The 26,246-nt window shown below is 44.2% G+C and overlaps 1 protein-coding gene across 2 annotated transcripts in view; it reads right to left on the reverse strand.

Moving 5' to 3' along the window:
• CMTM4 (CKLF like MARVEL transmembrane domain containing 4) overlaps positions 1-26,246 on the reverse strand; it is an 81,983-nt gene that overhangs the window by 23,572 nt on the left and 32,165 nt on the right. The window lies entirely within an intron of this gene.

Consider the following 26,246-nt stretch of genomic DNA (forward strand, 5'->3'; position numbering starts at 1 on the left):
TCCCAGCAGTTTCGGAGGCAGAGGCAGGTGGATCACCTGAGGTCAGGAGTTCGAGACCAGTCTGATTAACATGGTGAAACCCCATCTCTACTAAAAATACAAAAATTAAGGCCAGGCACGGTGGCTCAAGCCTGTAATCCCAGCACTTTGGGAGGCCGAGACGGGTGGATCACGAGGTCAGGAGATCGAGACCATCCTGGCTAACACGGTGAAACCCTGTTTCTACTAAAAAATACAAAAAACTAGCCTGTAGTCCCAGCTACTCAGGAGGCTGAGGCAGGAGAATGGCGTAAACCCGGAAGGCGGAGCTTGCAGTGAGCTGAGATCTGGCCACTGCACTCCAGCCTGGGCAACAGAGCGAGACTCCATCTCAAAAAAAAAAAAAAAATACAAAAATTAGATGGACATGGTGGTGGGCGCCTGTAATCCTGGCTACTCGGGAGGCTGACGCAGGAAAATCGCTTGAAACCCGGGAGGCGGAGGTTGTGGTGAGCCAAGATCGTGCCACTGCACTCTAGCCTGGGCGACAGAGTGAGACTCCATCTCAAAAAAAACAAAAACAAAACAAACAAACAGAAAGAGTAGATTTTAAGTGTTCTCACCCCCCACCAAAAAAAAAAAAAAAAAAAAAAAAAAAGGTAAGTATGTGAGATAATGCACGTTACCTTGCTGGATTAAGCCATTCCACGTTGTATACACATTTAGAAACATCATGCTGTACACAGTAATATAGAAATTTTTACTTGTCAATAACACCAAAGATATGCGTCATTAAATATACACACTGTGCTTCTCCTAATGGCTCTTCTTAAAATTCTCTATGGCACCATAGACTTTAATTCTCCATCTGAATTACATGCCTAACTTGCAATCAATTCACAAAAGAAATAGTTCACATAAGGGAAACTCCTAAACTTTCTCCTTTTTTTCACCCCAGTAATCAGATCTAGTAATCCTGGGCAAGAAATAACATACTGTACTGATGAGTTACAAATGTTTCTGGTATGCTAACTTCAACCATATTTGTGTGGGGAGGTAACACCTACATTCTTAAATATTAACATAAAAATGGCTTCATGGATATGCAAATCTAATAGACCATTTGTTGTGGCAGTGAACAAAATGGACAAAAATTCCTGCTCTTAGCTAACAGTCTAATAAAGGAGGTTTTTTTTTTTGAATTACATTTAAAAACAGAGTGAGTGAGACAGTGATAAGAACGAAGGAGAAAAATGGAAGCAGGAAAGCTGAACAAAGCATAGCTGGGGCAAAGGCGTTTGAAACTTTAGACACAGAGACCAGGAAGAGTGGCTCACGCCTGTAATCCCTTTGGGATTACAACACTTCAGGAGGTTGAGACGGGTGGATTGCTTGAGGCCAGGAGTTCCATACCAGCTTGGCCAACATGGCGAAATCCTATCTCTACTAAAAATACAAAAATTAGCTGGGCATGGTAGTACATGCCTGTAATCCCAGCACTTCAAAAGGCTGAGGCGGGTGGATAGCTTGAGGCCAGGAGTTCTAGACCAGCACGGCCAACATGACAAAACTTTGTCTCTACTAAAAATACAAAAATTAGTTGGACGTGGTGCTGTACACCTGTAATCCCAGCTACCAGGGAGGCTAATGCATGAGAATCTCTTGAACCTGGGAAGCGGAGGTTGCAGTGAGTGGCGACTGTGCCACTGCACTCCAGCTTGGGTGACAGAGTGAGACTCTGTCTAAAAGAAATTTAACATAAAACAAAATAAAGTTTAAGGCGGGCGCAGTGGCTCATGACTGTAATCCCAGCAATATGGGAGGCAGAGGCAGGTGGATCACACGAGGTCAGGAGTTCGAGATCAGCCTGGCCAACATGGTGAAACCACATCTCTACTAAAAATGCGAAAATTAGGTGGGCATGGTGGCACACGCCTGTAATCCCAGCAGTTTCGTAATCCCAGTAGCTGTAATTCCAGCTACTCAGGAGGCTGAAACAAGAGAACTGCTTGAGCCTGGGGGCAGAGGTTGCAGTGAGCTGAGATCGCACCACTGCACTGCACTCCAGCCTAGGCAATAGAGTGAGACTCTGCCTCAAAAAATAATAATAAAAATAAATAAAGTTTAGACAGAGTGTCCCTGGAGGGTGCTATTTGAGACAGCTGTCTGGAAAAAGAGCACTGGAGGCAGAAGGAGGAGTGAGGTGAGATCCCTGGGAAGGGGGTCAGGTGGCCCCTGGGGAGAATCACAGGAGGGATGTCAGACCCAAAGAGCCCTTGGGTGCAGCGACATCTGCGGCTCCCACTGTGAGTATGATGGAAGCACCAGAGTGGCAGGATCTCCTTTGGGTCGTAAAAGGCCACCAGCTACTTCGTGGAGAACAGACTACAGTGAGGATGAGGGCAGAAGCTGGGAGGAGAGTGAGAAGACCCGTGCGACAATGAACAGGGCTGACCTATTACCTTGCAGAAATGACTTCACAGGTGTGTGACTGCACAGGCTGAATCAGAAAAGTTAGCATGGTTCCTGCCTTGCTCTCTCTTGGATCATTCATGATGGGGAAAAACCAGTTGTCATGTCTTGAGGGCACTCAAACAGCCCTATGGAGAAGTATAAGTGCCAATACCTAAAGCCTCCTGCCAACAGCCATGTTGAACAAGCCATCTTAGACATGGGTCCTCCAGCCCCAGGCAAGCCTTCAGATGACACAGCCCTAGCCGAAAGCTTGACTGCAACCTCCTGAGAGAACCAGAGCAAAGCCATCCCCCAAATTCCTGACACACAGAAATGAAAAGAAAATAAAGATCTGATTTTTGTTTGTTTGCTTTTTTAAGACAGGGTCTTCCTCTGTCACCCAGGCTGGAGTGCAGTGATGCAATCATAGCTCACTGCAACCTTGAACTCCTAGACTCAAGTGACCCTCCCACCTCAAACTCTTGAGCAGCTGGAACTACAGGTGCACACCACCATGCCCAGATAATTCTTTATTTTGTGGAGACAGGGTGGTCTCAAACTCCTGGCCTCAAGCGATCCTCCCACCTCAGCCTCCCAAAGCACTGGGATTATTGGTCTGAACCACTGTGAACCACCTAAGATGTCTTGTTTTAAGTCACAAAGTTTTAGGGTAATTAGTTATGCAGCAACAAATAATATATCAGGGAGGGAAAACTCTTGTTGTTATAAAACATTAATATTCTACTCATTACTCATTGATTACAAGTACCTACAAATCCAACACCTGATAGGCACTTCTTGTTTATCATTTAGTTCCCCAGCACAACCTTATGAGGTAGATATTAGCCCCATTTTACACACAAGGAAATTAAGGTTCTGTGACACCTAGATAGCAAGAAGCAGTGCCAGGATGTAATAGCCAAGATTTGATTCTCAATCTCTCCAGTTCTTACTGCCTCACTATGTTATTTCCCTATTAGCTTTTCACCTATAAAATGATACCTGCCTCCTCTCCAAATCTCAATGGTCACTGTGTTCAAAACCCAAGCAAAAATATATGTAAAAGGGATCTACAAATGATAAAATGCTATATACCAAATAAGGAAATAACATGTTATAACACCTATTTAAATCATAAAATACATATTATACATCTTGTTTTCTAGCCCACTTTTTCTGCTAAATAGTGTATCCACAGGTATTTCCACATATAGATGTTACTTTTAATAATTACATAGTATTCACATGTAGTTACATAAATACACACATATACACCTCTATACACATACCACAATTTAATTGATCACCTCTTGGTAGGCACTTAGATGGTTTCTAATACTCCGCTGTTACAAGCAAAACATTTTTTTGTCTGACATTGGACAAAGCAAAATGTTAACATTTTCTCTAGCACAGTGAAATCTACTCACTGCTGAAATAAAAACTACCTGTTGGGCCAGGCGTGGTGGCTCAAGCCTGTAATCCCAGCACTGTGGGAGGCCGAGACAGGCGGATCACGAGGTCAGGAGATTGAGACCATCCTGGCTAACCCGGTGAAACCCCATCTCTACTAAAAAAATACAAAAAACTAGCCGGGCGAGGTAGTGGGCACCTGTAGTCCCAGTTACTCGGGAGGCTGAGGCAAGAGAATGGCATAAACCCAGGAGGCGGAGCTTGCAGTGAGCTGAGATCCAGCCACTGCACTCCAGGCTGGGCGACAGAGCGACACTCCGTCTCAAAAAAAAAAAAAAAAAAAACCTACCTGTTGACCAACAAGAAGGGCTCAGATAAAGTGATACTAGAAGCCATCAACTTCAAGGGAACCAAAGAGTCAAAAATAGTTTAACTTATAACAACCTTGAAGTGAGCAAATGTCACGTGTACAAATTATACAGAGATGTCCAGGAAGATGTATATAAGAAAAAACTTTTTTGTTTGCTAATCATGAGATTACGGATGCCCTTGGAGAGTACTTTCCAGGTGGCACCAGCAAATTGACCAGAGTAAATATTTTCGTATTTGGTAAGTAAACTGGGCCGGGCACAGTGGCTCACACCTTTAATCCCAGCACTTTGGGAGGCCCAGGCAGTTGGATCACTTGAGGCCAGGAATTCCAGACCAGCCTGACCAACACAGTGAAACCCTGTCTCTACTAAAAATACAAAAATTAGCTGGGTGTGGTGGCACATGCCTGTAATCTCAGCTAGGCAGGAGGCTGAGGCATGAAAATCGCTTGAACCCTGGAGGTAGTTTGCAGTGAGCCGAGATTGCACCACTGCACTCCAGCCTGGGTGACAAAAGGAGACTTCATCACCAAAACAAACAAACAAACAAAACCAGAATTGATATTAACAGGTTGTCAGATTTCCACAACTGAGGCAAATTATGATTGGCAGCATCAAAAAGCAGGAAGAGAAGCAGAGAGGACTGGCTGATGAAGTTACCAAAATAGTCGCCCTTACACTCCAACTTTCGGTCACGGCTTCTTGTGCCAGGCGATAATGAAATAGCAATAGCCATTTTTGGTTTTGTTTTGTTTTGTTTGTTTGTTTGTTTGTTGCCAGAGTCTCTGTCACCCAGGCTGGTAAGATATTGATTGGCTCACTGCAATCTCTGCCTCCCATGTTTAAGTGATTCTCCTGCTTCAGCCTCCCGAATAATTGGGATTACAGGCGCCCGCCACCACGGCTGGCTAATTTTTGCACTTTTAGTAGAGACAGGGTTTCGTCATGTTGGCCAGGCTGGTCTTGAACTCCTGACCTCAAGTGATCCACCCACCTCGGCCCTGCAAAGTACTGGGATTACAGGCATGAGCCACTGCACCCGGCCACAATGGGCATTTTTGGCATTCAGCTAACTGGAAGTTGAGTGAAGGATACATTAAATTTGGGTTTAGCTGCTGGTTCCACGTGTGGTTAAGCTACCGTAGCACTCCCAGTGGAGGAATGGCTTTCATATATGTTCTGACACCAATGCACAGGCTCGGACATTATGACAACGGAACAGATCCCAAACTTCATGAGATAAACTGTCCTACGATGACCAACTAGAAATAAGTGGGTAGTGGAGGAGAAACAGGGTTTGAAACATATGGAGCCAGAAGCTTGTCTGTGGGAAATTCTTCAGATCATCAAATGCATAAAATTGTAAGTAGAGAATTCTATTGTCATCAGTGCCTAAATGGGAGTTGTGTCTTATCAGGAAAATACTCAATAATGTAGTGTATGCAACTATAAATGCACTACATATTTTCTCCCTGTTTTTGATGGGAACCACATGAAATAGAATTTATCAGAATTCCAGTGAGTGCAGGGCACAAAACTATAGCAGTACTATAAACAGCAAGTACTTCTTATTTTTATTATTATTATTTTTTTGAGACGGAGTTTCACTCTTATAGCCCAGGCTGGAGTCCAATGGCATGATCTTGGCTCACTGCAACCTCTGCCTTCCAGGTTCAAGTGATTCTCCTATCTCAGCCTCCCGAGTAGCTGGGATTACAGGCACCCACCACCACGCTCAGCTAGCTTTTGTATTTTTAGTAGAGACAGGGTTTCATCATGTTGGCCAGGCTGGTCTCAAACTCCTGACCTCAGGTAATCCACCCACCTCAGCCTCCCAAAGTGCTGGGATTACAGGCGTGGGCCACCGCCCCCAGCCAACAGTCAAGTACTTCTGTGCAGGAGTTTGGAGTTTTATGTATCCCAGTGTACCAGATCGCATCTTGATACTGCTGACGAATTTTAAATTGACAAAGTCTGACAATCCCAAATAAAATGGCACACAAAATTGCTTCCAACTCACTGAAACAGCATGAAGAAACAAGTGTTCAGCGACAGACTCCTAAACATGTTCATCAATAAATCAGTGAATGGAGCCTCAGAACATACTGATTATATAATGATGTGATGTTGCTCGAAACAATGCAGTGGCAACCTAAAATCTGAACTGTACTTGTGTACGCCGAAATGTCAGGAAGACTTGGTATACTTTTTCAGAATTACTGATCATACTGAAGTTCAAATCTACAAAGGATCTATTGCAACGGAGGCCAAAACAAAAACAGAAAGAAAATGCTTTTTAAATTTGTAATTTATTGTTTCCTGTTGGGTGTCAAACGAAGGCCTCCCCCCAAAAATTTGTCATTTAGTGTGTTTCTTATTTTAAAACAATATTCACTATTGTACCTGTTTTGTGTTTTTAATTGTCTTTCTTTTTCCAAAATCATGAGTCTTAAGCTCCTCAAAACCTGGACCAACTGCTAGGTTTGGGCAATGAAGTGTGAGTTGGGGAGACACCTGTGGTGACCCTTGGCAGCAGCCTTTTGGAACTACACACAGTTCCACCATGCTCCTTCCCTGCCACAGCAGCCTGCAATGTTCCAGACCCAGACCAGGGGAGGGGAATGACCAACACATAAACAGATGCTCAACTTCTCTTCCGACAAGAGCAATGCAGATTGAGGCACCCTTTTCATCTACCCGATTCATAAAAATTGTAAAGTCATATCCCATGCTGGTGAGAGAATGCCAAATCAGGCCATTTTCCACACTGATGGTGAGGGTACAGACCGGCATGGCATGCAGACAGTGATCTCCCAATCCTTGTCAAAATTGGCCAGGCACAGTGGCTCACACCTGTAATCCCAGCATTTTGGGAGGCCAAGGTGGGCTGATCACCTGAGGTGAGGAGTTCCAGACCAGCCTACCAACATGGTGAAACCCTATCTCTACTAAAAATACAAAAATTAGCCGGGCATGGTGGCAGGCGCCTGTAATCCCAACTACTTGGGAGGCTGAGGCAAGAGAATCACTTGAACCTGGGAGGCGGAGGTTGCAGTGAGCTGAGATTGCATCACTGCACTCCAGCCTAGGCAACAATAGCAAAACTCCATCTCAAAGAAAAAACAAGGCCAGGAGCAGTGGCTCACGCTTGTAATCCCAGTACTTTGGGAGGCCAAGGCGGGCGGATCATGAGGTCAGGAGTTTAAGATCAGCCTGGCCCAAGATGGTGAAACCCCATCTCTACTAAAAATACAAAAATTAGCCAGGCATGGTGGTGGGCACCTATAATCCCAGCTATTCGGGAGGCTGAGGCAGAGAACTGCTTAAACCCGGGAGGCAGAGGTTGCAGTGAGCCAAGATCGTGCCACTGCACTTCAGCCTGGGCGACAGAGACTCCGTCTCAAAAACAAAAAACAAAAAAACTGTAACCGTGCACACCTTTAGACCCAGAAATTCTAGGACTATGTCCCCTATGAATAAATGTACATGTACAATGCTGCACTGTGTGTCATATTAAAAAGCATCCAGGCCGGCCGTGGTGGCTCATGCCTGTAATCCCAGCACTTTGGGAGGCTGGGGCGGGTGGATCACCTGAGGTCAGGAGTTCAAGACCACCCTGGCCAACATAGTGAAACTCTGTCTCTACTAAAAATACAAAAATTAGCCGAGTATGGTGGTGCGTGCCTGTAATCCCAGCTACTCAGGAGGCTGAGGCAGGAGAATCACTTGAACCCGGGAAGTGGAGGTTGAAGTGAGCTGAGATTGCACCACTGCACTCCAGCCTGGGCGACAGAGCGAGACTCTGTCTCGAAAACAAACAAACAAACAAACAAAAGTGTCCAGCAGGAGAGCCATGGTGAATAAATGACGACACATCTACATACAGTAAGAAACACAAGGCAGAGATGGGGATTCCGTGGACTGGAGGGGAAAGGGTCCAAGGGATACTTAGAGAAAGAACAGAGTACAGAACACAAGGCATAAAGTGACCCCATTTTTGGTGAAGAACAAAAAGTAAGTATATTTGTGTTTACAAACACATTTATGTGCACTGAAGGATTTAACCTAACCAGTAAAAAATCAATATCTCTCTATGGATTAGGATTGGGTGGGGAACAGGGGAATCACGGAGATTTTTCCTTTTTTAATTAACACTCCTGTAGTGTTTGAATATGTAAGAAATATGCATGCTTATATGTATATGTATTTATAATACATGCATATAGTATATACACATATATGTACACATTGTATATAACTATGCATGTATGTAAATATATCACATGTATATATTAATAGATTCAGGAATAATCTATAGTAAAATATTGATAGTGAACCCATCTATATGGTAGAAATGTGGATAGGTTTATTTTCATTGAGCCTGCTTTCATTTTCCAAAATTTCTACAAAGAGTATATGTGCTCTTAATTAGAAAAAAAAAATTAGGCCGGGCGCGGTGGCTCAAGCCTGTAATCCCAGCACTTTGGGAGGCCGAGGCGGGCGGATCACGAGGTCAGGAGATCGAGACCATCCTGGCTAACATGGTGAAACCCCGTCTCTACTAAAAATACAAAAAAAAACTAGCCGGGCGTGGTGGCGGGCGCCTGTAGTCCCAGCTACTCGGAGGCTGAGGCAGGAGAATGGCCTGAACCTGGGAGGCGGAGCTTGCAGTGAGCCGAGATCCGGCCACTGCACTCCAGCCTGGGTGACACAGCGCGAGACTCCGTCTCAAAAAAAAAAAAAAGAAAAAAGAAAAAAAAATTAAATGCCCTATGTGTGGACACTTTTTTGAAACATCCAAGTTATGAGTTAAATTTTAATGACCTCTAAGAACCAATTCTTATTTGTTTTGAAATCATTCATAATTTTTTTTTTTTTTTTTTTTTTTGAGACAGTCTCGCTGTGTTACCCAGGCTGGAGTGCAATGGCGCGATCTCAGCTCACTGCAACCTCTGCCTCCTGGGTTCAAACGATTCTCTTACCTCAGCCTCCTGAGTAGCTGGGATTACAGGCGTGTGCCACCACGGCTGGCTAATTTTTGTATTTTTAGTAGAGACGGGGTTTCACCATGTTGGCCAGGATGGTCTCGAACTCCTGACCTCACGTGATCTACCCACTTTGGCCTCCCAAAGTGCTGGGATTACAGGCGTGATCCACCACACCCAGCCCGGTCAGGACTTTTTAAAAGTCCTTTTGGCTGGGTGCGGTGGCTCACACCTGTAAACCCAACACTTTGGGAGGCCAAGACGGGTGGATCAAGAGTTCAGGAGATCGAGACCATTCTGGCTAGCACAGTGAAACCCTGTCTCTACTTAAAAAAAAAAAAAAAAAAAAAAAGATTAGTCAGGTGTGGTGGCAGGTGCCTGTAGTCCCAGCTACTCAGGAGGCTGAGGCAGGAGAATCGCTTGAAATGGGGAGGTGGAGGTTACAGTGAGCCGAGATCGTGCCACTGCACTCCAGCCTGGGTGACAGTGCGAGACTCTGTCTCAAAAAAAAAAAAAAAGTCCTTTTAAAAAGTACACAGGCACCACAATTATAGCCTGTTTTCATAAAAGAAAGTTCTCTTTTTAGTCCAGATTTAATCTTGTCAGTCGTCTGAGAAGTCAAAAACGTATCCTGTTTTTCCATCTAAAAAAGCAATCTATGACATCACTTAGAAATACGTGAGCATCGAACGTAAGCATCGCTTCTGATACACCGTGGGTGGTAAGGAAGGTGCGCGCAGGGCCAACTGTAAGGAAACTGGGGAAGAAGTTGGACAAAAGGGCAAGTGAGGAATGTGAACATATGTCTGAGTGCTACTCAAAGAAGTTCAGGATCCAGCCTTAATCACCCACACAAAACACCAGAGAACCTAACTTCAAACTACTGTTCTTTCTTTTTTTTTTTTTAAGAGATGAGTCTCACTATGTTGCCCAGGCTGGACTCAAACTCCTGGCTCAAGAGATCCTCCCACCTCAGCCTCCTGAGTAGCTGGGATTACAGGTGCAGGCCACCACACCCTGCTTTGCTGTTCTTTGATTACTCATTAGACATCTGTGTGAGAGAAATTGTGAAATCATTTGATAAAAGCGGTATTTTTATTTACAGTGATGGTGACCCATTGCTTTAAATGCACTTTCTATTCACTTGAATAAAAGCAACTCTCATCCTATAAAAGACAGTCTGTCATTAAGGTTGTAGGAGTCATTAACGCTGGCTGCCAAATATTTGTGGTTCTCCACCATCCAGCACCTTCCCTGCATCCTTTGAATTTGTGTGGGGCCACAAGACTACTTCTGGCTAATGAGGTGCCATGTGCATCACTTTCAGGTGGAAGACTTTGTTGCCAGTGTGAGATGTTCCAGAGACCTCCCTTCACCATGGTGCCCAGCAAGTTCTGAAATGTAGCTGGTCTACCAGCAGTGAGGACATACAGGCTAGACAGAGTAAGCACGAAAATGAACCTTGGTTGTTACTATTTAGTATTCTTGCTTATCCCAACTGCTACGAGGATGGTGCCTTCATCTGTTTGGGAATGAAAATATTTTTCCTGGATCTGGGTTTTTCCTCATCATTAATATCTTAAGAAAATCTTAGCCCTTTGGGAGGCCGAGGCTGGTGAATCACGTGAGGTCAGGAGTTCAAAGACCAGCCTGACCAACACGTTGAAACCCCGTCTCTGCTAAAAATACAAAATTAGCCAGGCCTGGTGGCACATGCCTATAATCTCAGCTACTCGGGAGGCTGAGGCAGAAGAATCACTTGAACCCAGGAGGCAGAGGTTGCAGTGAGCCGAGATCACGCAATTGTACTCTGGCCTGGGCAACAAGAGTGAAACTCCATCTCAAGAAAAAAGAAAGAAAAAAAGAGAGAAAAGAACAAAAGAAATCTTAGCCCCCAGGCTGGGCACAGTAGCTCACGCCTGTAATCCCAACATTTTGGGAGGCTGAAGCAGGCTAATGACCTGAGGTCAGGAATCCAAAACCAGCCTGGCCAACATGGTAAAACCCCGTCTCTACTAAAAATACAAAAATTAGCTAGGTGTGGTAGCACAGGCCTGTAATCCCAGCTACTGAGGAGGCTAAGGCAGGAGAATCGCTTGAACCCAAAAGGCAGAGGTTACAGTGAGCCAAGATCGTTCCACTGCACTCCAGCCTGGCTGACATGGCAAGACTCTGTCTGGAGAAGAGGGGAGGGGAGGGGAGGGGAGGGGAGGGCAGGGGAGGGGAGACCTTAGCCCCCAAACACTATGTCCTAAAGAGTGACTGAGGTTGCTGGGCACAGTGGTGCACACCTGTATTCCTAGCTACCCAGGAGGCCTAGGCGGGAGGATCGCCTGTGCCCAGGAGTTTGAGGCTGCCTGCCGTGAGCTATGCTCATGGCTGTGTGATAGCCACTGCACTCCAGCCTGGGCAATAGTGCGAGACCCTGTCTCTTAAAAAAAGAAAAAGTTACTGAGGTGGGTGTGGACATTTACCTTTAGATTTTAAAAGTCCATTTTTTTAAAAAGTAATATTTAGGCAAGTACCATCCCTTCATTCAGCTAAAATTAACTGAGGATCTACTATGTGCCAGGCACAATCCTAACTCTAGGGATGCAATGGTGAACAAGCTCCTTAGGGAGCAAATACTCCTGATTTTTTTCTTCCTGATATATGCATTATTTCCATGACAAGTCATTTCAAATCTATTGAAGAGTATATCCCAATTTAATCACGACGTATATCACCTGGTGTCCTGCAGACTCCACAGTGGGAAGGGGTATGGTCCGTCCTCAGCAGCCCCACCTCCCACTCTCCAAGCCTGGGCTCAACCTCAGCCTTGCACTGGGTTCACACCCTCCTACGAACACGAGTCAGGTCCAGAGCCTGACTCCCTCCTCATGGGGGGCAGGGGCAGGGCTCTCACTGGCACTCGTCTGCTGCCCTCCTCTCCCGAGTGTGGCTTCTTTCAAGGCCCCTAATCCCTGTACATGTCGGGATCACATATATGTACGAGAAGGGTCATGCCCCAGGCAAACAGGGTGAGGCCAAACAACTTCTCCCTCAACCCTGATCATTCTGTGGCACTTGGAGACTCTCTGTGCTTAAGGTCTCAATTCCAGTCTAGCAAACACACGCCATTATACACAAAAAGAACTAACCAGGTACATGGCTCAGTGCTCAGGTATCGAGACAGAAAGTGCAGCTGGGGTTTGGAAGAGGGAGAGTCAACGAGGGCTTGGGCAGCAGCAGAGGCTTTAGGAGGCTTCACAGTCAACACCTAACTCAGGTGGTCTTAGAGGAAAAGCGGGAGAGAACGTTTGTGTGAGATAGTGCCTAGCTTTCAAGATGTGTTCCTTGGTTGGCTGGAGGTGGGTGGAAGGTTGGGACAGAATAGTTCCTCACCAAAGTGCCTCTGTTTTATGTTTATATTCCCATTAGCAGTGGTTCGTAAAGTTTTCTGGCCAAAGAACAGAACACCTGTTAATAGCCTTCTCCTAAACTAATATTCCAAGAAGACTAGTTTGCAAACCATCGTTCGGGTTTATACATTGGGAAAGTATTTCTGTTGCACTTTTAAAAAAAATTTTTTAAGGCTGAAACTACAGATGCAGTCTGGCCCTTTCCCTCACGGAGGAGCAGCCCCAAATTGACACAAGTGTGCACAGTGGTGGGCCCCGCAGACACACAGCTTTGGGTCTTCTCATACTAAGCCCCATGCTGTTCCCACCTTAACTATATCCCTGGTCTTAGGGTATCAGGCACACCAGCATCTTAACAGTTCTGAAAAGCCTCACGGTAAAACCTGTTTACCTTTACTTGATACATGGATGTTACATAAGCACAGATTTCTTCCCCCAGCACACCTCTTAACACTTTGCACAGCCATGTCTGGAGGGAAACTAGTTTGGGAAACACAAAAGGCATGTGCTGGTCAACACTCAGCTTTGTCATGTCATGCACAATTTACAGAGTAAAAACATGGAAGCTCATTTACCCAGCAGGGGAGCAACTATTAAGGACCCTGTTAACTTAGTGAAGACCTACGAAGCTGAGTGGTGACCACACACGCACACACAGCAGGGTTCAAAGTGTCTTCAGAATCAGACGGAACTCTAATCAACTCCAGCACATTCGAAATCAAAATGTCTCTATTCCTGCCAATACTGAAAAAATATCTAGAAGACGAGACAGGGCTTGTATTTAGCCACAGACGAAAAAGGCTACTTGTTAAGGCTGCTGAAGACCTCAGGATGTGCACAACGGAGAATCCAGAGGGGGCAGTAGAGGGCAAGGCAGGGACTCCAATTCCGAAGCCAGCTCCACTCTTAGCAACCAACAGGGGATGTTATGATGGGCTCCTGGAGCCAGAACTACAGAAGAGGCACGAGGCCTCTCCCCACCATCTTTCAGTGTTGAGATCGGGGGTTTTAAGCCACTCTTTATACACACGCTAAACAACAGATCACCTTAAAACATAAGTTCCCAGGCCAGAAGCCATTTATATGGTCTGCAAAGGGGGACAAATTGTTATGCAATGCCAAGCACCTCGGAATAACAATGGTTTCCACTTACGGAGCATCAACAATGTAAGGAAGCTACAGGGCTCTGCACCAGGCACAGTCCAAACATCTCTGATCCTCATATCCCGACTCAGGAAGCAGGCAGCACCTCCATCGTGTGGCCAGGTTTGTCCAAGGTCCCAAAGCTAGTTCCTCCCCTACCTCATTCTCCTAAATAAGATGCCTAACATATGACTTATCCAGAGTCTTCCCACCCCTTTCACCATGGAAAAATCACCATGTATGATTTCTCTTCAAGGAAAGCAATACAAGACCTGGGGTAGCCAGTAGTGAGAGTCTGACAAAGCCCACAACGTGACAGCTCATTCTCAAAAGAATCTAGCTGTAGTAGCATCTTAATTTTTTCTAAGAAAAATAATCCATGAGTTTTTTCACCCCTCCCAAGGGAGGCCATCCCATGAGGAAGATAAATTTAAAATATCACCCTCCTCTCCCTTGAGACAATCAGGCAATGAGCAAATAATGTTTGGTTCTGAAACAAAGGAGCTAATTGCAGGTACAAATTATTTAATCTGCAACCAAGGTGTTTGCATGTGATCTCTGGTTTCATTGCTTTTCTCTAGCAGTGCCCAAGCTAGGACCTGAGGGTAGCAAAGAAGTAATAGAAAACTACCTGCTCTGGAAGGGCAGAGACGGCCCTCGGGAGCTAAAGCCACCTAGGCTGGCCAGAAGGACTAATTAGTCAACAGTGATTAGTTGAGCAAAGGAGCCAAGGGGTGGAGGCAAGTGAGTTCCTCATTGTTGACAAGAAAGGGAGAGATGAGGTCAAAGGGAGAGGCTTCCAAGGACTCAGGATGGTCAAAAGAAAACAGAGTGCAGGCAAGACCGGGGTGCAGCAGAGGGCAGCAAGGTGTGCACCCCCAAAGGAAGCCCGCCGGCCTCGGCAGCCACACTTCACTCTAAGTCGTGCTTACCGCAGACCCCTGAAGGCACCGTTTTCCACCGAGGACAGAAGCATTGGGTTGTTGATGCCCCAGAAAGCTTGGTTGGGTCTGGGTGTGGCCTGTGTCACTAAGGCCTATTCAATCAGTGTCCCTGACAGATGTTTCAAGCAGGTTCTCTGTGTAAACAATTTTGCTATTTTGGAATTCTAAAGTCATAAATAAGAGTGGAACTTCGGACATTGCACTTAATTTCCATTTTCCGCAAGATTCTCACCTTCAACGTAAATTTTCATACTTAGAAACATGCTCTAACACATACATTAAACCCACAGGTTACCCATCAACAACGGCTGGACACAGTGTATCACAGGCTCCAATTAAAATAGGTTTATTTTTTGATATCTAACTACTTAGAGCACACAAACAGGGTTATCCAATAAAGTGCAAAACATTTTCTTATTTTTAAAAGAAAATCCAGAAATCCTTATTATGTGGTTTGATGATATAACTGCACATGATTTCAGAAAACCACAGGACAGTCAGCATCTTTCTTGCCAAGAGAATGCCCACAGAATTCTACTGCGAATGCTACCCTGCTCAAAAAGCCAAATTTTCAGACCGTTTAAATTAGTAATGGGGCAAAAACAAAGCACATGTACAGGACAGAGGAAACAAACTGCCTTTAAACCATAAACATCTGAAGCTGTTTAACTACACTGCTGCCATTAGGATCTTCTTGTCCCCCTTCCTTTCTCATGGTCCTAGCTTCATCGATGAGGCTGAAATCCCAGAAAGCAGCACCGCATCCCCACAATTCAAAAGCAAAACCTCCCCCTTTCCTTCCTCTTCCTGCTTTACTTCCTGGGTACTTCCCCAACCTAACAACTCTGGCCAACCACCTTAACTGAGAGCAAGGGCACAGTATTTCTCATTGAACGAGAAACGAGCAGGCTGGGAGAAGCTTTTTGCTAAAGATTGATTTCAGCCAAAATAGTGAACCGCATATCATAGGAGGCCAGGTGGAAGTCCAATGGGAAAACCCAGCTCAGTCGTGAGACCCACTACCCTGGCAACCCCCAGGACCTCTGCACCATCCAGAGAGGTCTTGGGACCAGTCTCTAGGATAGGGAGATGCAGTGAGCTAAGGTTTAGCAGTACAAGCCCAAACCTATGACCCCCAGGGCCGCCATCCTTACCCCACAGGTCAGGGACTACTGCTCAGCATGGTGTTTATAATGATGTCCCCAGCTCCAGAGACAGTGAGAACAGTGGAACCTAGAATGTGTGACACTGTGGCCTTCTTTAAAAAGTCTACGTTTGCTAAGCCCTCCTACTATGAGTCAAATACAATGCTGGGCACTTCTATAAGCATTCTACCCTTTAATTTAAAATTCATTCCATCCTGATAGAAACATGGTTAGTTGGTTTTCATCTGTTTAAGACAGAGTCTTGCTCTGTTGCCCAGGCTGGAGTGCAGTGGCGTGATCTCAGCTCACTGCAACCTCCGCCTCCAGGGTTCAAACAATTCTCCCTGCCTCAGCCTCTCAAGTAGCTGGGATTAGAGGCATGTGCCACCATGCCTGGCTAATTTTTATGTATTTTTTAGTAGAGACAGGGTTTGCCATGTTGGCCAGGCCGGTCTCAAACTCCTGGCCTCAAGCAATCCACCTGCCTCAGCCTCCGAAAGTGCTGGGATTAAAGGCGTGAGCCACAGCACCCAGCCAGTTTTTAATTAAGATATAATTCACACACCATAAAATTCACTCTCTAAAATATATAATTGAGTGGCTTTTAGTATATTCAAAGTTGTGCAACCATCACTATTATGCAGTTACAAAACATTTTCATCACCCCAGGAAGAACATGGTTTTTAATCACCATCCTATTGATAAGTAAAGTGAAGCGAAGTTGTTAAGCAACCCAGCCAAGATAAGTCTTGTTAACAGCAGAGTTGGGGTTCAAATCAGGACCCCAAAACTCTCTACAGCACTAGGCACTGGTGATCACCCTCAACCTGCACTGGACTTGCACTGCTCCCCCTTCCCATCCTGCCTCCCGTCACATGACGTGTGCTCTCCAGGGCCTGGCCCCTGCTGCCTTCTCATGAAACACACACTTACCCACAAATTCCCTCCTCTGGACTCACACTTCCAAATCCACCCTTCCAGTCTGAATGTCTATCTAAGCCCCAGACCCAGGCCATAACTGTTTCCCCACAAACTGGGCACCTCTATGTAATATCACCAGGCACCCACAAATGTGAGTGCAAAAATTCCCTTGCCGTTAGCACAGCCTGTTGCACAGTAGTTAAGGAGTGGGGCTCTGGAGGCTCGGGGCTCTGGAGGCTCACGGCCCTGCGCCCTGATCCCAGTTCTGCCACTCATTAGTTCTGTGACCCTGGGCATATTTACTTCTCTTCTCCGAGCCTCTCTTTATAAATCATAAAATGGGTTTTCTTTTATTTATTCAACTGTAAAATGAATTAAGGGGTAATTCTGATGCTACAGGATTGCTGTGAGGATTAAATGTAAAATACTTTGCTCCATGCCCAACAGTGAGTATTCAGCTAAATGGCAGTCACTGTCCTTACTACATGAAAGGGCCAACAGAGCCCTCAGACATATTTCCTGTCTTCACCAAGCTCTAGTCCAGTAAAGAAATGTGAACATGTAGCATGTATCAGAATTTCCTTTTTGTTTTTTGGGTTTTGGGGGGTTTTCTTGAGACAGTCTCACCCTGTCACCCAGGCTAGAGTGTTGTGCTCACTGAAACCTCCACCACTCAGGCTCAAGCCAACCTCCCACCTCAGCCTCCTGAGCAGCTGGTACCACAGGCACACACCACCACACCCGGCTAATTTTTCTAATTTTTGTAGAGACAGGGTTTCGCCATGTTGCCAAGGCTGGGACTCAAGCAATCCACCTACCTCCCAAAGTGCTGAGATTACAGGTGTGAGGTACTGAGCCCAGCTGAACTTACTTCTTTTTAAAAAATAGCTATTATCGGCCAAAAAGACCCAGAAGTAATAACTCAGTGACAATGAGCACCCCAAGTACCCAGATTGAGGTCTCTAAATAATATTTCCTACAAAAAGTAACAAGGGTTTCTTAGAGAAATGGCTAATTCAGGTCTGGGACAGGACATACACAGGATAAATATTAATTCCCACTAAAGGAACAGGGATTTCTTGGTAAAATGCCTAACTGAGGTCTAGGGCAGAAATGTGTGTATGTGTGGGTGTGTGTGTGTGTTTATGTATGTGTATATATGTATTATATACATATATATGAGATATAAGATCCAAATCTTAGTTTCTAAATACTACCATTTCTCACTTAAAGGAAGCTGGGCTCCCTGGAAAATCCAGGGCTGGGGTAGAGAGTCCAAGATGAGCGTGAAACATCTTGTGCCCAGAGAATGAAGGGAACATGTCTAAAGGACACTGGAACCAGTGTAGAGGGGCTCCCATTGGCCAAATCTGAGACAACTTGAGCATCAAAATAAATAATTATAGTTTGGCTGGGTGCAGTGGTTCATGCCTGTAATCTCAATGCTTTAGGAGGCTAAGGCATGAGGATCACTTGAGCCTAGAAGTTGGAGACCAGCCTGGGCAACATAGTGAGACACCATCTCTACAAAAATAAAAAAATTAGCCAGGAATGGTGGCCCATACCTATGGTCCCAGCTACGCAGGAGGCTGAGTTGGGAGGATCTCTTGAGCCCAGGAGGTCAAGGCTCCAGTGAGCTATGATCGTGCCAATGCATTCTAGCCTGGGCAACAGAGCATAGTCTCTGGGAGACAGAGTATTTGTCTCCAAAAACAAACAAAAATAATAATTATTAAGTATTAAAATCAATGAAAAAAATCCAAACTCATGAGTTCACACAAATATAAATGAAGAATGGAGAAGGAAAAACTCTTTCCTACAGTTGAAAATCCAACCAACAAATATAGAAGGAATAGTGGATTTTAAAAACTGCCATTTGGCAGCTATCATAATAATTCTTGATTCAGGCAAGAGTCATCAATGGACCTTAAAACTAATGAATGAAAGGGTTTTTTGTTGTTGTTATTGTTGTTTCTTTTGAGACAGAGTCTCACTCTGTTGTCCAGCCTGGAGCATAGCAGCGCGATCTTGGCTCACTGCAACCTCTGCCTCCCAGTCTCAAAACATCTTCCCACCTCAGCCTCCCGAGTAGCTGGGACTATAGGCATGCCCCACAGAGCCCAGCTAGCTTTTGTATTTTTTGTAGTTTCACTGTGTTGCCCAGGCTGTGAAAGGTTGAGAAGTTATAAGATATTTACATTGTCTGAAAGTATCTTCCCACACACACAAAAAATACTAACTACACAGGAAAAAAAAAAAAAAAAAAAACAACAGTAACTCAACAGTGAAGAATCTGGGCAGACATCCCCTTAACCAGGTTAAGATCTTCAATAATGGGTCAAATCTACATCATCTGCCTCTGATATGGCGCACTGAAAGGACACATCGTCACTTCTGTGGTGTTCCCGACACTACCACAAAATAACCAGAATCCAAACAGAAGACAGCGTCAGACAAACCCAAATTGAGGGACAGTCTACAAAATAACTCGCCTGTATTCTTCAAATGTCAATGACATGAAACAAAGCTAAAGAACTATCCCACACTCAAGGAGATTAAAGAGACATGACAACTAAATGACAACATGATCTAGGATTTTCATTTATTAAACAGATTTTTGAGACAAAGAGGGAAGCATGAATAGTATAGATTAGCTAAGAGTACTGAATCAGTGTTAATTTCCTGAAAAATTTTTTTTTTTTTTTTTTTTAGATGGAGTCTCACTCTGTCACCCCAGCTGGAGTGCAATGGTGTGATCTCGGCTCACTGCAACCTCTGCCTCCCAGGTTCATGCGGTTCTCCTGCCTCAGCCTCCTGAGTAGCTTGGGCTATAGGTGCCCGCCACCACGTCTGGCTAATTTTTGTATTTTTAGTAGAGACAGGGTTTCACCATGTTGGCCAGGCTGGTCTCAAACTCCAGGCTGGTCACAAACTCAGGTGATCTGCCTGCCTCGGTCTCCCAAAATGCTGGGATTATAGGCATGAGCCACCACAGCCAGCCCTAATTTCCTGATTTTGATAACTATAGTGTGGTTATGTAAGAAAGTAATCTTGTTTTTAGGACACTGAAGTTTTTAGAGATAAAAGAGACATCAAGTCTGTACCTTCAAAAGACTTAAAATATTCTGTAAATATACATATGCAGATATATAAACACAGAGAGAGAGTAAAGGAAGGATAAAGCTAATATGGTAAAAGTTAACATTTGGAGAATCTAGGTGAAAGTATATATTGTTTTATACTACTCTTGCAATCTTTCAGTCTGTAATTATTTCAAAATAAAGGCTTTTAAATCACATATATCAAATCTGTAAAAATCCACGAGTTTGGAGAAAAAAAAAAAATCCATTGTTCACCTTTAGAGGTTGCTAAAGCATTAACTTGTTATTAGGAAAATTAATGAAGGAAAAGAATCAAAAGAATCAAGCATTTACCTTGCCTTTCCTGTACAAACCGTATTTCAGGACAATGAAATGAATGGTGAGGAAAAGATCTTTACAAAATTCCAGTTAATAAATGCAAAACGAATGATCGAATTAGAAAATCATCAGCCAGGCGCCACAACCCATGCCTATAATCCCCGCACTTTGGGAGGCCAAGGTGGAAAGACCACTTGAGGCCTAGAGTTCGAGACCAACCTAGGCAACATACTAAGACTCCATCTCTACAAAAAATATTTAAAAATTAGCTGGACGTTGTGATGCATGCCTGTAGTCCCAGCTACTCAAAGGGGTGAGGTGGGAGGATCACTTGAGCTCAGGAGGTCTAGGCTGCAGTGAGTTATGATTCCAAGAAAGCAAAGAAAGAGAAAGAAGAAAGGAAGGGAGGGAGGGAAGGAAGGAGAGAGGGAGGGAAGGAGGGAGGGAGGAAGGGAGTAAATCATCATTTTGAAATGATCTGGACCCAGATTCTCAATCCATCTGAACACCAGGAGTTAGAGGGCATTAACTGCTGAACTCAACCAAAAAAACATTCTTTTTCTGCCTGTTCATTTATCAAAGTCATACTCCTAACTCCCATTCGAGTCGCATTTCCTCCACCAAAGCTTTCTGTGGCCCTTTCTTCAGCCCAAACCAGTTTTATCGCTCTGTGATTTCCTGTGGCCCTTGATCTATGCCAGTGGTTCATATACTCGGTTCATCCGGGGGTCCTTTCAAAATCCTGATACCCACATTGGGCTCTAGAATAAGGTTTCTCAAACTCAGCACTATTGGCATCTAGGACCAGATCACTCTTCGTTGTGAGGAGCTGTCCTGTGCATTGTAGGATGTTTAGCAGCATCCCCAGCCTCCACGCCACTAGGTGCCAGTACTCCTCCCACCCCCATGTGGAGAAAACCAAAAATGTCTCCAGATACTGTCAAATATCCCCTGGGGGGCAAACTCTCCTTCCACAGGGAGGAAGAATGGCTGATCTAGCTTGTGAGCATCAGTAGCTATTAAAGCCACAGATGAGGAATTTCAAACAGATGGATCAAGCACCCACCAATCAATCTTGGCTTCACTAAAAGCAAGACAATCAGCTGCTCCGCCTGCTAGTGTGGATGCAGTAGGACGAAGCCAGCAGACCTGAGACAGCTTCTTTTCATCCCACCCCCAACCCCATCCCACAGTCAAGCTATATAGAGTAACCAGGTTACAGGAAACAGAGAAGTTGAAGGAGCACGATAAAATCACACTAGAGGCTGGGCGCGGTGGCTCACACCTGTAATCCCAGCATTTTGGGAGGCCAAGGCAGGCAGATCACTTGAGGTCAGGAGTTTGAGACCAGCCTGGCCAACACGGCACCATCTCTACTAAAAATACAAAAATTAGCTGGGCATGGTGGTGTGCACCTGTAGTCCCAGCTACTTGGGAAGCTGATGCAGAAGAATCACTTGAACCTGAGAGGCAGAGGTTACAGTGAGCTGAGATAGTGCCACTGCACTGCAGCCTGGACGACAGAGTGAGACTCTGCCTCAAAAAAAAAAAAAAAAAATCACACTAGAGAAGGCCACCAGTCAAGGCCAAAATGTGGGAAATCTATATAACACATTACCCCATTTCATCAGCAAACAAATGACATTAAGGGAGATGAGGGCTGTTGTAAGATTAAGACAGACTTCAGACACAGCAAGCAAATGCAATCATGTATAGATCTTGTTTAGACCCTAATTCAAACAAACCAAAAGGGCATTTTGGAGATCACTGGGGAAAAGTGAACATAGGATAGTCAATGACATTAAGCAATAATTATATGTTATTTTGAAGTAATACTGATATTGTGGATGTGTCATTTAAAATAAAGTTCGTAACTGATAGAGATGCATACTTCATATTTAGAGTTGAAATGCTATGATATTGAAGACTTGTTTTAAAATATTACAACAAAAAAGGAGGGGAGTGTTGATTACACAAAAATGCAAAATAGTGGCTGGGCGCAGGGGCTCATGCCTGTAATCCCAGCACTTTGGGAGGCTGAGGCGGGCGGATCACAAGGTCGGGAGATCGAGACTATCCTGGCTAACATGGTGAAACTCTGTCTCTACTAAAAAAAAAAAAAAAAAAAAAAAAATATTAGCTGGGCATGGTGGCGGGTACCTGTAGTCCCAGCTACTCGGGAGGTTGAGGCAGAAGAATGGTGTGAACCTGGGAGGCAGAGCTTGCAGTGAGCCGAGATCGTGCCACTGCACTCCAGCCTGGGCGACAGAGTGAGACTCCATCTCAAAAAAAAAAAAAGGCAAAATGGTGATAACTGTAAAAGCTGGATAAAAAGTATGTGGGGACTTGTTGTACTATATGGTGAAGATATATATATCTTCACTAGTATATGTTTCAAAGTTTCCATAATAAAAATTTAAACTTTTTTAAAATGTTGAAGAACTTATATCCAGAACATACAAAAAACTCAAATCTCCACAATAAGAAACAACCCAATTAAAAAGTGGGTAAAAGATATGAGCACATCACGAAAGAAGATACATAGATGGCAAACGAGCACACGGAAAGATCCTTAACATCACTAGCTATTAGGAAAATGCAAATTAAAACTACAAGGCAGAGCATGGTGGCTCACGCCTGTAATCCCAGCACTTTGGGAGGCTAAGGCAGGAGGAGCACTCGAGCCTAGGAGTTGGAGACCAGACTGGGCAATCTAGTGAGACTCCATCTCTACAAAAACAGAAAAAATTAGCCGGGCGTGGTGGTACATCTGTGGTCCCAGTTACTCGGAAGGCAGAGGTAGGAGGATTGCTTGAGCCTGGGAGGTAGAGGCTGCAGTGAGCCCTGATTATGCCACTGTACTCCAGCCTGGACAACAGGGTGAGATCCTGTCTCAAAACAAACAAACAAAAAAAACTCCACCATAAAAAGTGAAATTTATTGCATGTAAATTAAAAAGAAAAATTTTAAATGTTGTGACGTCTATTGATAAGGAGAAACATGCATAAAACAGTCACGTTACAAAGCAATCTGTACTTGTAAATATATAGACACATATGTGAACAAATATATATGGAGACAAAAGTATTACACACAATGTGACTAGTGTTCATCTCTGATGAGTAAGATACCAGGACGTGTGTTTTTTTTTCTTTTAACTTACAGGTATTTTCTAATTTTTCTTAAATTGGTATTACTTGTGTGATTTCTTTAAGAAGTAATTTAAAAACAAGTAAATAAAAAAATAACTGCAAGCTGCTCTGGGAAGCCTTTCCTCATCCCTCCGCAATAAGCCTCTCCCTCTGCAGGCTTCCTGCTGTCTCCTCGAATCTCCTAACACTTGGCTGCCCTGTCCCCATAGTCAGCTCTTCCCTCTCCTGCTCGCTGTGCTGAGTGAGGAAGTGCAGTTTACCGCATGGTGGGGCCTGTCTCCGGAATAGTGTCTAGCTGGCTCCCTGCTCTATCCCTCCCGAACAGACACTCAGGAAAATAGCTGAAAAAAAAAAAAAAAAAAAGAAAATAGCTGAGCAATGACTTACCAACAGGGCATGAACAGGCATCTAAGAAACAGTCATTAAACCATGTCTACAGGCAACTGGACACTCCAAAGGTTGATAATTAATGTTCCATGTCAGCCTAAAACATGGGCTCAGGTGAAGGGCCCCTTAAGTTTCTAGAAATTATTTGGGAGAAAACATACAAAGCTGATTTATCACTTGCCACATCTGTGAATAAGAGACTTCAGATTGCTAATATGTAAGATGATGAGCTTCAAAATTATCCCAACATCAGCCAGACTGGTGCTGCAGATGGACTCTAACCCGTATAAATTTCAGGTTCAAAGATTCAGCTACAGGAATATAGAGTAGGGAGAAAAGACTTGATAAACGCAGCCAAGTGAAAACAGACCTGGTGATTTTAGCTGACATCAGTCACACTGAGACTAAATGCTTGTCAGTTAAGGAGGAAGTAAAAAACTGTCATTTTTGGTGGGAAGTAGAGCTGAGCAGTCCCAAATCTTTTCTATAATGCTCTGTTTTCATATTCACAGGCAGAAAAGCCTGTTCATTAATATGAAAACATAGTAACATTAAGTCCAAATTTTATTAAAATGGATCCTTTCATATGATTCCTCACACATGCCAGGAATACCCCAGAGTAATATTTAAAACATTTCCTTACTACAGGCCAGGCGTGGTGGCTCACATCTGTAATCCCAGCACTTTGGGAGGCCAAGGTGGGTGGATCACCTGAGATCAGAAGTTCAAGACCAGCCTGGCCAACATGGTGAAACCCTCTCTCTACTAAAACAACAAAAAAATTAGCCGGGCATGGTGGTGCATGCCTGTAATTCCAGCTACTCAGGAGGCTGAAGCAGGAGAATTGCGTGAACCCAGGAGGCAGAGACTGCAGTGAACCGAGATTGCACCACTGTACTCCAGCCTGGGCAACAGAGCAAGACTCTGTCTCCAAAAAAATAAAATAAAATAAAAATAAAACATTTCCTTACTACAAAAACAAACAAAAAACCAAAACACTATGCCACCCCGCCCTGATTCATCTCTACACAAGCCAGGGCCCCAGCAGCCTGCAAGCCAGGAGCCTCTTTAGCTATCAGACAATAAAAACAGACAACAAAAACAAATTTGAAGGCTTCCAAGTATCACAAATTTGGAATTCCAGTTCAGTTAATGAAGTAGATACACTCCAGCCTGTCTGTCCCACTGAATACTGCTATCAAACTGAAAACAATGCACAGAGCAGCTATTTCAGGATGCTGAAAAACAAATCCAAGTAGGCAGATAGGGAAGATGACCAGAGTTCAAAGCATCACAGAACCAACAGTCAGGTTCCTATTTTTCCTCCAGTGTTCCCCAGCTTAGACTCAAAGGAGCCTCAAACCCAGAAAAGGGAGTCTGGTATAGATAGGGAGACCAGGACAATCCTCTAGTTCTGGCCAGAAAAGTGGACAGGGGCGTTTTCCTAACACTCATAGACACTGAAGACAATCCTGGGTTTTATTTTCCTTTTAACTTTTTTTCCCTTCATTCTCACTTAGATTTCAGACCCCAGACAATCCTGAAGTGGCAGAGGCAATGCAGCAGCAGGAGGCTACAGATGCCCACATCAGAGGAGCTGACTCACAGGAACCCGAGTTTTTACGGCATGAGCAAACCCCATGGCTTTCCCCTTCCCCTGTCCCCCCACCATATGGCCTAGGACATGGACACAGTTGTGGAAACTGTTCAACAGAGTACGGTAACTAAAGGACCAGCTTTTGGGACACAGACCCTAAAGAGGAGTTGTAAGGGCTAGAAAATGCCAAGGAATTAGCAGAAAGAGGAAGCAAACCCATGAAGTTCCATAAACTCCTGTTTATAAATCAAAAAACCAAGCTCATAAAGCTTATAAACTCCTGGGCTCACCCCAAGTTGTATATATGTGAATCTGACCCTAAATAGTGCAGTAAAGACGTTGAGAATGAACTACGGGATAGGTCACCACCTAGGTCCCAGACTGGCCACTGGGTGGCATATACCAAGCAAAGGTTCAAATAGCATCACAAAGGCTTTGAAACAGAATTGATATTGAACCTTCAACACACAGAAGGCTGACCAGAACTTCTCACTTGAACCTAGCCAGGTCGATTGCTTTCTAAAACAAAACAAAAAGCAACATTCTTCATAGGATTTAAACAAGACCAGAGTCCCATAACATAATAAACAAATGTCCATGATATAATTCTAAATTACTTGGCGTACAAAGGACCAGGAAAATCTCAATTCAGATCGAAAAAAACAATCAACAGATGCCAATGCCAAGATGACACAGTTGTTGGAATTATCAGATTGTAAAGCAGCTATAATAAAATAACCCAAGATTAGCCAGGCATGGTGGTATACCCCTACAGTCCCAGCTAATCAGGAGGCTAAAGGGTGAGGACTGCTTAAGCCCAGGAGTTCAAGGTTACAGTGAGTGATGAGCTACATTCTGCTATTCAGCCCATCTATTTTTATTTTGGATACTATGTTCTATGGTACTAAGATTTTCATTTGCTTTTTTTTTTTTTTTTT

This window comes from Theropithecus gelada, chromosome 20, assembly GCF_003255815.1.
Source record: "Theropithecus gelada isolate Dixy chromosome 20, Tgel_1.0, whole genome shotgun sequence".
NCBI classification, from domain to species: Eukaryota; Metazoa; Chordata; class Mammalia; order Primates; family Cercopithecidae; genus Theropithecus; species Theropithecus gelada.